This window comes from Leptodactylus fuscus, chromosome 8 (assembly GCF_031893055.1).
Source record: "Leptodactylus fuscus isolate aLepFus1 chromosome 8, aLepFus1.hap2, whole genome shotgun sequence".
Classification (NCBI taxonomy): Eukaryota; Metazoa; Chordata; class Amphibia; order Anura; family Leptodactylidae; genus Leptodactylus; species Leptodactylus fuscus.
In genome coordinates this window covers 973,605-986,032 of record NC_134272.1, presented here as the reverse complement: position 1 = coordinate 986,032, position 12,428 = coordinate 973,605, and positions in this window count along the sequence as shown.

Here is a 12,428-nt window from a genome sequence, read left to right as displayed (position 1 = left end):
TAGCCGCCGCTCTCTTGTATACAGGTATATAGCCGCCGCTCTCTTGTATACAGGTATATAGCCGCCGCTCTCGTGTATACAGGTATATAGCCGCCGCTCTCGTGTATACAGGCATATAGCCGCCGCTCTCGTGTATACAGGCATATAGCCGCCGCTCTCGTGTATACAGGCATATAGCCGCCGCTCTCTTGTATACAGGCATATAGCCGCCGCTCTCTTGTATACAGGTATATAGCCGCCGCTCTCGTGTATACAGGTATATAGCCGCCGCTCTCGTGTATACAGGTATATAGCCGCCGCTCTCTTGTATACAGGTATATAGCCGCCGCTCTCTTGTATACAGGTATATAGCCGCCGCTCTCTTGTATACAGGTATATAGCCGCCGCTCTCGTGTATACAGGTATATAGCCGCCGCTCTCGTGTATACAGGTATATAGCCGCCGCTCTCGTGTATACAGGTATATAGCCGCCGCTCTCGTGTATACAGGTATATAGCCGCCGCTCTCGTGTATACAGGTATATAGCCGCCGCTCTCGTGTATACAGGTATATAGCCGCCGCTCTCTTGTATACAGGTATATAGCCGCCGCTCTCGTGTATACAGGTATATAGCCGCCGCTCTCGTGTATACAGGTATATAGCCGCCGCTCTCGTGTATACAGGTATATAGCCGCCGCTCTCGTGTATACAGGTATATAGCCGCCGCTCTCTTGTATACAGGTATATAGCCGCCGCTCTCTTGTATACAGGTATATAGCCGCCGCTCTCGTGTATACAGGTATATAGCCGCCGCTCTCTTGTATACAGGTATATAGCCGCCGCTCTCTTGTATACACGTATATAGCCGCCGCTCTCTTGTATACAGGCATATAGCCGCCGCTCTCTTGTATACAGGCATATAGCCGCCGCTCTCGTGTATACAGGCATATAGCCGCCGCTCTCTTGTATACAGGTATATAGCCGCCGCTCTCGTGTATACAGGTATATAGCCGCCGCTCTCTTGTATACAGGTATATAGCCGCCGCTCTCTTGTATACAGGCATATAGCCGCCGCTCTCGTGTATACAGGCATATAGCCGCCGCTCTCTTGTATACAGGTATATAGCCGCCGCTCTCGTGTTTACAGGTATATAGCCGCCGCTCTCTTGTATACAGGTATATAGCCGCCGCTCTCTTGTATACAGGTATATAGCCGCCGCTCTCGTGTATACAGGTATATAGCCGCCGCTCTCTTGTATACAGGTATATAGCCGCCGCTCTCTTGTATACAGGTATATAGCCGCCGCTCTCGTGTATATAGCCGCCGCTCTCGTGTATACAGGTATATAGCCGCCGCTCTCTTGTATACAGGTATATAGCCGCCGCTCTCGTGTATACAGGTATATAGCCGCCGCTCTCTTGTATACAGGTATATAGCCGCCGCTCTCTTGTATACACGTATATAGCCGCCGCTCTCTTGTATACACGTATATAGCCGCCGCTCTCGTGTATACAGGTATATAGCCGCCGCTCTCGTGTATACAGGTATATAGCCGCCGCTCTCGTGTATACAGGTATATAGCCGCCGCTCTCGTGTATACAGGTATATAGCCGCCGCTCTCGTGTATACAGGTATATAGCCGCCGCTCTCTTGTATACAGGTATATAGCCGCCGCTCTCGTGTATACAGGTATATAGCCGCCGCTCTCTTGTATACAGGTATATAGCCGCCGCTCTCTTGTATACAGGTATATAGCCGCCGCTCTCTTGTATACAGGTATATAGCCGCCGCTCTCGTGTATACACGTATATAGCCGCCGCTCTCGAGTATACAGGTATATAGCCGCCGCTCTCTTGTATACAGGCATATAGCCGCCGCTATCGTGTATACAGGCATATAGCCGCCGCTCTATTGTATACACGTATATAGCCGCCGCTCTCTTGTATACAGGTATATAGCCGCCGCTCTCGTGTATACAGGTATATAGCCGCCGCTCTCGTGTATACAGGCATATAGCCGCCGCTCTCGTGTATACAGGTATATAGCCGCCGCTCTCGTGTATACAGGTATATAGCCGCCGCTCTCTTGTATACAGGTATATAGCCGCCGCTCTCGTGTATACAGGTATATAGCCGCCGCTCTCGTGTATACAGGTATATAGCCGCCGCTCTCGTGTATACAGGTATATAGCCGCCGCTCTCTTGTATACAGGTATATAGCCGCCGCTCTCGTGTATACAGGTATATAGCCGCCGCTCTCTTGTATACAGGTATATAGCCGCCGCTCTCGTGTATACAGGTATATAGCCGCCGCTCTCGTGTATACAGGTATATAGCCGCCGCTCTCTTGTATACAGGTATATAGCCGCCGCTCTCTTGTATACAGGTATATAGCCGCCGCTCTCTTGTATACAGGTATATAGCCGCCGCTCTCGTGTATACAGGTATATAGCCGCCGCTCTCGTGTATACAGGTATATAGCCGCCGCTCTCGTGTATACAGGTATATAGCCGCCGCTCTCGTGTATACAGGTATATAGCCGCCGCTCTCGTGTATACAGGTATATAGCCGCCGCTCTCGTGTATACAGGTATATAGCCGCCGCTCTCGTGTATACAGGTATATAGCCGCCGCTCTCGTGTATACAGGTATATAGCCGCCGCTCTCGTGTATACAGGTATATAGCCGCCGCTCTCGTGTATACAGGTATATAGCCGCCGCTCTCGTGTATACAGGTATATAGCCGCCGCTCTCGTGTATACAGGCATATAGCCGCCGCTCTCTTGTATACAGGCATATAGCCGCCGCTCTCTTGTATACAGGCATATAGCCGCCGCTCTCGTGTATACAGGCATATAGCCGCCGCTCTCTTGTATACAGGCATATAGCCGCCGCTCTCGTGTATACAGGTATATAGCCGCCGCTCTCGTGTATACAGGTATATAGCCGCCGCTCTCGTGTATACAGGCATATAGCCGCCGCTCTCGTGTATACAGGTATATAGCCGCCGCTCTCTTGTATACAGGTATATAGCCGCCGCTCTCGTGTATACAGGTATATAGCCGCCGCTCTCGTGTATACAGGTATATAGCCGCCGCTCTCGTGTATACAGGTATATAGCCGCCGCTCTCGTGTATACAGGTATATAGCCGCCGCTCTCTTGTATACAGGTATGTAGCCGCCGCTCTCGTGTATACAGGCATGTAGCCGCCGCTCTCTTGTATACAGGCATGTAGCCGCCGCTCTCGTGTATACAGGCATGTAGCCGCCGCTCTCTTGTATACAGGTATGTAGCCGCCGCTCTCGTGTATACAGGTATGTAGCCGCCGCTCTCTTGTATACAGGTATGTAGCCGCCGCTCTCGTGTATACAGGTATGTAGCCGCCGCTCTCGTGTATACGGTATGTAGCCGCCGCTCTCGTGTATACAGGTATATAGCCGCCGCTCTCGTGTATACAGGCTATATAGCCGCCGCTCTCTTGTATACAGGTATATAGCCGCCGCTCTCGTGTATACAGGTATATAGCCGCCGCTCTCTTGTATACAGGTATATAGCCGCCGCTCTCGTGTATACAGGTATATAGCCGCCGCTCTCGTGTATACAGGTATATAGCCGCCGCTCTCGTGTATACAGGCATATAGCCGCCGCTCTCTTGTATACAGGTATATAGCCGCCGCTCTCGTGTATACAGGTATATAGCCGCCGCTCTCGTGTATACAGGTATATAGCCGCCGCTCTCGTGTATACAGGTATATAGCCGCCGCTCTCGTGTATACAGGTATATAGCCGCCGCTCTCGTGTATACAGGTATATAGCCGCCGCTCTCGTGTATACAGGTATATAGCCGCCGCTCTCGTGTATACAGGTATATAGCCGCCGCTCTCGTGTATACAGGTATATAGCCGCCGCTCTCTTGTATACAGGTATATAGCCGCCGCTCTCGTGTATACAGGTATATAGCCGCCGCTCTCTTGTATACAGGCATATAGCCGCCGCTCTCGTGTATACAGGCATATAGCCGCCGCTCTCTTGTATACAGGTCATATAGCCGCCGCTCTCGTGTATACAGGCATATAGCCGCCGCTCTCGTGTATACAGGTATATAGCCGCCGCTCTCTTGTATACAGGTATATAGCCGCCGCTCTCTTGTATACAGGTATATAGCCGCCGCTCTCGTGTATACAGGTATATAGCCGCCGCTCTCGTGTATACAGGTATATAGCCGCCGCTCTCGTGTATACAGGTATATAGCCGCCGCTCTCGTGTATACAGGTATATAGCCGCCGCTCTCGTGTATACAGGTATATAGCCGCCGCTCTCGTGTATACAGGTATATAGCCGCCGCTCTCGTGTATACAGGTATATAGCCGCCGCTCTCGTGTATACAGGTATATAGCCGCCGCTCTCGTGTATACAGGTATATAGCCGCCGCTCTCTTGTATACAGGTATATAGCCGCCGCTCTCGTGTATACAGGCATATAGCCGCCGCTCTCTTGTATACAGGCATATAGCCGCCGCTCTCTTGTATACAGGCATATAGCCGCCGCTCTCGTGTATACAGGCATATAGCCGCCGCTCTCTTGTATACAGGTATATAGCCGCCGCTCTCGTGTATACAGGTATATAGCCGCCGCTCTCTTGTATACAGGTATATAGCCGCCGCTCTCTTGTATACAGGCATATAGCCGCCGCTCTCGTGTATACAGGCATATAGCCGCCGCTCTCTTGTATACAGGTATATAGCCGCCGCTCTCGTGTATACAGGTATATAGCCGCCGCTCTCTTGTATACAGGTATATAGCCGCCGCTCTCTTGTATACAGGTATATAGCCGCCGCTCTCGTGTATACAGGTATATAGCCGCCGCTCTCTTGTATACAGGTATATAGCCGCCGCTCTCTTGTATACAGGCATATAGCCGCCGCTCTCGTGTATACAGGCATATAGCCGCCGCTCTCTTGTATACAGGTATATAGCCGCCGCTCTCGTGTATACAGGTATATAGCCGCCGCTCTCGTGTATACAGGCATATAGCCGCCGCTCTCGTGTATACAGGTATATAGCCGCCGCTCTCGTGTATACAGGTATATAGCCGCCGCTCTCGTGTATACAGGTATATAGCCGCCGCTCTCGTGTATACAGGTATATAGCCGCCGCTCTCGTGTATACAGGTATATAGCCGCCGCTCTCGTGCATACAGGTATATAGCCGCCGCTCTCTTGTATACAGGTATATAGCCGCCGCTCTCGTGTATACAGGTATATAGCCGCCGCTCTCTTGTATACAGGCATATAGCCGCCGCTCTCGTGTATACAGGCATATAGCCGCCGCTCTCTTGTATACAGGCATATAGCCGCCGCTCTCGTGTATACAGGCATATAGCCGCCGCTCTCGTGTATACAGGTATATAGCCGCCGCTCTCTTGTATACAGGTATATAGCCGCCGCTCTCTTGTATACAGGTATATAGCCGCCGCTCTCGTGTATACAGGTATATAGCCGCCGCTCTCGTGTATACAGGTATATAGCCGCCGCTCTCGTGTATACAGGTATATAGCCGCCGCTCTCGTGTATACAGGTATATAGCCGCCGCTCTCGTGTATACAGGTATATAGCCGCCGCTCTCGTGTATACAGGTATATAGCCGCCGCTCTCTTGTATACAGGTATATAGCCGCCGCTCTCGTGTATACAGGCATATAGCCGCCGCTCTCTTGTATACAGGCATATAGCCGCCGCTCTCTTGTATACAGGCATATAGCCGCCGCTCTCGTGTATACAGGCATATAGCCGCCGCTCTCTTGTATACAGGTATATAGCCGCCGCTCTCGTGTATACAGGTATATAGCCGCCGCTCTCTTGTATACAGGTATATAGCCGCCGCTCTCTTGTATACAGGCATATAGCCGCCGCTCTCGTGTATACAGGCATATAGCCGCCGCTCTCTTGTATACAGGTATATAGCCGCCGCTCTCGTGTATACAGGTATATAGCCGCCGCTCTCTTGTATACAGGTATATAGCCGCCGCTCTCTTGTATACAGGTATATAGCCGCCGCTCTCGTGTATACAGGTATATAGCCGCCGCTCTCGTGTATACAGGTATATAGCCGCCGCTCTCGTGTATACAGGTATATAGCCGCCGCTCTCGTGTATACAGGTATATAGCCGCCGCTCTCGTGTATACAGGCATATAGCCGCCGCTCTCGTGTATACAGGCATATAGCCGCCGCTCTCTTGTATACAGGCATATAGCCGCCGCTCTCTTGTATACAGGCATATAGCCGCCGCTCTCGTGTATACAGGCATATAGCCGCCGCTCTCTTGTATACAGGCATATAGCCGCCGCTCTCGTGTATACAGGTATATAGCCGCCGCTCTCGTGTATACAGGTATATAGCCGCCGCTCTCGTGTATACAGGTATATAGCCGCCGCTCTCGTGTATACAGGTATATAGCCGCCGCTCTCGTGTATACAGGTATATAGCCGCCGCTCTCTTGTATACAGGCATATAGCCGCCGCTCTCGTGTATACAGGCATATAGCCGCCGCTCTCGTGTATACAGGCATATAGCCGCCGCTCTCTTGTATACAGGCATATAGCCGCCGCTCTCTTGTATACAGGCATATAGCCGCCGCTCTCGTGTATACAGGCATATAGCCGCCGCTCTCTTGTATACAGGCATATAGCCGCCGCTCTCTTGTATACAGGTATATAGCCGCCGCTCTCGTGTATACAGGTATATAGCCGCCGCTCTCGTGTATACAGGTATATAGCCGCCGCTCTCGTGTATACAGGCATATAGCCGCCGCTCTCGTGTATACAGGCATATAGCCGCCGCTCTCTTGTATACAGGTATATAGCCGCCGCTCTCTTGTATACAGGTATATAGCCGCCGCTCTCGTGTATACAGGTATATAGCCGCCGCTCTCGTGTATACAGGTATATAGCCGCCGCTCTCGTGTATACAGGTATATAGCCGCCGCTCTCGTGTATACAGGTATATAGCCGCCGCTCTCGTGTATACAGGTATATAGCCGCCGCTCTCGTGTATACAGGCATATAGCCGCCGCTCTCTTGTATACAGGCATATAGCCGCCGCTCTCTTGTATACAGGTATATAGCCGCCGCTCTCGTGTATACAGGTATATAGCCGCCGCTCTCTTGTATACAGGTATATAGCCGCCGCTCTCGTGTATACAGGTATATAGCCGCCGCTCTCTTGTATACAGGTATATAGCCGCCGCTCTCTTGTATACACGTATATAGCCGCCGCTCTTGTGTATACAGGTATATAGTCGCCGCTCTCTTGTATACAGGTATATAGCCGCCGCTCTCTTGTATACAGGTATATAGCCGCCGCTCTCGTGTATATAGCCGCCGCTCTCGTGTATACAGGTATATAGCCGCCGCTCTCTTGTATACAGGTATATAGCCGCCGCTCTCGTGTATACAGGTATATAGCCGCCGCTCTCTTGTATACAGGTATATAGCCGCCGCTCTCTTGTATACAGGTATATAGCCGCCGCTCTCTTGTATACACGTATATAGCCGCCGCTCTCGTGTATACAGGTATATAGCCGCCGCTCTCGTGTATACAGGTATATAGCCGCCGCTCTCGTGTATACAGGTATATAGCCGCCGCTCTCGTGTATACAGGTATATAGCCGCCGCTCTCGTGTATACAGGTATATAGCCGCCGCTCTCTTGTATACAGGTATATAGCCGCCGCTCTCGTGTATACAGGTATATAGCCGCCGCTCTCTTGTATACAGGTATATAGCCGCCGCTCTCTTGTATACAGGTATATAGCCGCCGCTCTCTTGTATACAGGTATATAGCCGCCGCTCTCGTGTATACACGTATATAGCCGCCGCTCTCGTGTATACAGGTATATAGCCGCCGCTCTCTTGTATACAGGCATATAGCCGCCGCTCTCGTGTATACAGGCATATAGCCGCCGCTCTCTTGTATACAGGTATATAGCCGCCGCTCTCTTGTATACAGGTATATAGCCGCCGCTCTCGTGTATACAGGTATATAGCCGCCGCTCTCGTGTATACAGGCATATAGCCGCCGCTCTCGTGTATACAGGTATATAGCCGCCGCTCTCGTGTATACAGGTATATAGCCGCCGCTCTCGTGTATACAGGTATATAGCCGCCGCTCTCTTGTATACAGGTATATAGCCGCCGCTCTCGTGTATACAGGTATATAGCCGCCGCTCTCTTGTATACAGGTATATAGCCGCCGCTCTCGTGTATACAGGTATATAGCCGCCGCTCTCGTGTATACAGGTATATAGCCGCCGCTCTCTTGTATACAGGTATATAGCCGCCGCTCTCTTGTATACAGGTATATAGCCGCCGCTCTCTTGTATACAGGTATATAGCCGCCGCTCTCGTGTATACAGGTATATAGCCGCCGCTCTCGTGTATACAGGTATATAGCCGCCGCTCTCGTGTATACAGGTATATAGCCGCCGCTCTCGTGTATACAGGTATATAGCCGCCGCTCTCGTGTATACAGGTATATAGCCGCCGCTCTCGTGTATACAGGTATATAGCCGCCGCTCTCTTGTATACAGGTATATAGCCGCCGCTCTCTTGTATACAGGTATATAGCCGCCGCTCTCGTGTATACAGGTATATAGCCGCCGCTCTCTTGTATACAGGTATATAGCCGCCGCTCTCGTGTATACAGGTATATAGCCGCCGCTCTCGTGTATACAGGTATATAGCCGCCGCTCTCGTGTATACAGGTATATAGCCGCCGCTCTCGTGTATACAGGTATATAGCCGCCGCTCTCGTGTATACAGGTATATAGCCGCCGCTCTCGTGTATACAGGTATATAGCCGCCGCTCTCGTGTATACAGGTATATAGCCGCCGCTCTCGTGTATACAGGTATATAGCCGCCGCTCTCTTGTATACAGGTATATAGCCGCCGCTCTCTTGTATACAGGTATATAGCCGCCGCTCTCGTGTATACAGGTATATAGCCGCCGCTCTCTTGTATACAGGTATATAGCCGCCGCTCTCTTGTATACAGGTATATAGCCGCCGCTCTCTTGTATACAGGTATATAGCCGCCGCTCTCTTGTATACAGGTATATAGCCGCCGCTCTCTTGTATACAGGTATATAGCCGCCGCTCTCTTGTATACAGGTATATAGCCGCCGCTCTCTTGTATACAGGTATATAGCCGCCGCTCTCGTGTATACAGGTATATAGCCGCCGCTCTCGTGTATACAGGTATATAGCCGCCGCTCTCGTGTATACAGGTATATAGCCGCCGCTCTCGTGTATACAGGTATATAGCCGCCGCTCTCGTGTATACAGGTATATAGCCGCCGCTCTCGTGTATACAGGTATATAGCCGCCGCTCTCGTGTATACAGGTATATAGCCGCCGCTCTCGTGTATACAGGTATATAGCCGCCGCTCTCTTGTATACAGGTATATAGCCGCCGCTCTCGTGTATACAGGTATATAGCCGCCGCTCTCTTGTATACAGGTATATAGCCGCCGCTCTCGTGTATACAGGCATATAGCCGCCGCTCTCTTGTATACAGGTATATAGCCGCCGCTCTCGTGTATACAGGTATATAGCCGCCGCTCTCTTGTATACAGGTATATAGCCGCCGCTCTCTTGTATACAGGTATATAGCCGCCGCTCTCGTGTATACAGGTATATAGCCGCCGCTCTCGTGTATACAGGTATATAGCCGCCGCTCTCGTGTATACAGGTATATAGCCGCCGCTCTCGTGTATACAGGTATATAGCCGCCGCTCTCGTGTATACAGGTATATAGCCGCCGCTCTCGTGTATACAGGTATATAGCCGCCGCTCTCGTGTATACAGGCATATAGCCGCCGCTCTCGTGTATACAGGTATATAGCCGCCGCTCTCTTGTATACAGGCATATAGCCGCCGCTCTCGTGTATACAGGCATATAGCCGCCGCTCTCGTGTATACAGGCATATAGCCGCCGCTCTCGTGTATACAGGCATATAGCCGCCGCTCTCTTGTATACAGGCATATAGCCGCCGCTCTCTTGTATACAGGTATATAGCCGCCGCTCTCGTGTATACAGGCATATAGCCGCCGCTCTCTTGTATACAGGCATATAGCCGCCGCTCTCGTGTATACAGGTATATAGCCGCCGCTCTCGTGTATACAGGTATATAGCCGCCGCTCTCGTGTATACAGGTATATAGCCGCCGCTCTCTTGTATACAGGTATATAGCCGCCGCTCTCTTGTATACAGGTATATAGCCGCCGCTCTCGTGTATACAGGTATATAGCCGCCGCTCTCGTGTATACAGGTATATAGCCGCCGCTCTCTTGTATACAGGTATATAGCCGCCGCTCTCGTGTATACAGGTATATAGCCGCCGCTCTCTTGTATACAGGTATATAGCCGCCGCTCTCGTGTATACAGGTATATAGCCGCCGCTCTCGTGTATACAGGTATATAGCCGCCGCTCTCGTGTATACAGGTATATAGCCGCCGCTCTCGTGTATACAGGTATATAGCCGCCGCTCTCGTGTATACAGGTATATAGCCGCCGCTCTCTTGTATACAGGTATATAGCCGCCGCTCTCGTGTATACAGGTATATAGCCGCCGCTCTCGTGTATACAGGTATATAGCCGCCGCTCTCGTGTATACAGGTATATAGCCGCCGCTCTCGTGTATACAGGTATATAGCCGCCGCTCTCTTGTATACAGGTATATAGCCGCCGCTCTCTTGTATACAGGCATATAGCCGCCGCTCTCGTGTATACAGGCATATAGCCGCCGCTCTCTTGTATACAGGCATATAGCCGCCGCTCTCGTGTATACAGGTATATAGCCGCCGCTCTCTTGTATACAGGTATATAGCCGCCGCTCTCTTGTATACAGGCATATAGCCGCCGCTCTCTTGTATACAGGCATATAGCCGCCGCTCTCGTGTATACAGGCATATAGCCGCCGCTCTCGTGTATACAGGTATATAGCCGCCGCTCTCGTGTATACAGGTATATAGCCGCCGCTCTCTTGTATACAGGTATATAGCCGCCGCTCTCTTGTATACAGGTATATAGCCGCCGCTCTCGTGTATACAGGTATATAGCCGCCGCTCTCGTGTATACAGGTATATAGCCGCCGCTCTCGTGTATACAGGTATATAGCCGCCGCTCTCGTGTATACAGGCATATAGCCGCCGCTCTCGTGTATACAGGCATATAGCCGCCGCTCTCGTGTATACAGGCATATAGCCGCCGCTCTCTTGTATACAGGCATATAGCCGCCGCTCTCGTGTATACAGGCATATAGCCGCCGCTCTCGTGTATACAGGCATATAGCCGCCGCTCTCTTGTATACAGGTATATAGCCGCCGCTCTCGTGTATACAGGTATATAGCCGCCGCTCTCGTGTATACAGGTATATAGCCGCCGCTCTCGTGTATACACGTATATAGCCGCCGCTCTCGTGTATACACGTATATAGCCGCCGCTCTCGTGTATACACGTATATAGCCGCCGCTCTCTTGTATACAGGCATATAGCCGCCGCTCTCGTGTATACAGGCATATAGCCGCCGCTATCGTGTATACAGGCATATAGCCGCCGCTCTCTTGTATACAGGCATATAGCCGCCGCTCTCTTGTATACAGGCATATAGCCGCCGCTCTCGTGTATACAGGCATATAGCCGCCGCTCTCTTGTATACAGGCATATAGCCGCCGCTCTCGTGTATACAGGTATATAGCCGCCGCTCTCGTGTATACAGGCATATAGCCGCCGCTCTCTTGTATACAGGTATATAGCCGCCGCTCTCTTGTATACAGGTATATAGCCGCCGCTCTCTTGTATACAGGTATATAGCCGCCGCTCTCGTGTATACAGGTATATAGCCGCCGCTCTCGTGTATACAGGTATATAGCCGCCGCTCTCGTGTATACAGGTATATAGCCGCCGCTCTCGTGTATACAGGCATATAGCCGCCGCTCTCGTGTATACAGGCATATAGCCGCCGCTCTCGTGTATACAGGCATATAGCCGCCGCTCTCTTGTATACAGGCATATAGCCGCCGCTCTCTTGTATACAGGCATATAGCCGCCGCTCTCGTGTATACAGGCATATAGCCGCCGCTCTCTTGTATACAGGCATATAGCCGCCGCTCTCGTGTATACAGGTATATAGCCGCCGCTCTCGTGTATACAGGTATATAGCCGCCGCTCTCGTGTATACACGTATATAGCCGCCGCTCTCGTGTATACACGTATATAGCCGCCGCTCTCGTGTATACACGTATATAGCCGCCGCTCTCTTGTATACAGGCATATAGCCGCCGCTCTCGTGTATACAGGCATATAGCCGCCGCTATCGTGTATACAGGCATATAGCCGCCGCTCTCTTGTATACAGGTATATAGCCGCCGCTCTCTTGTATACAGGCATATA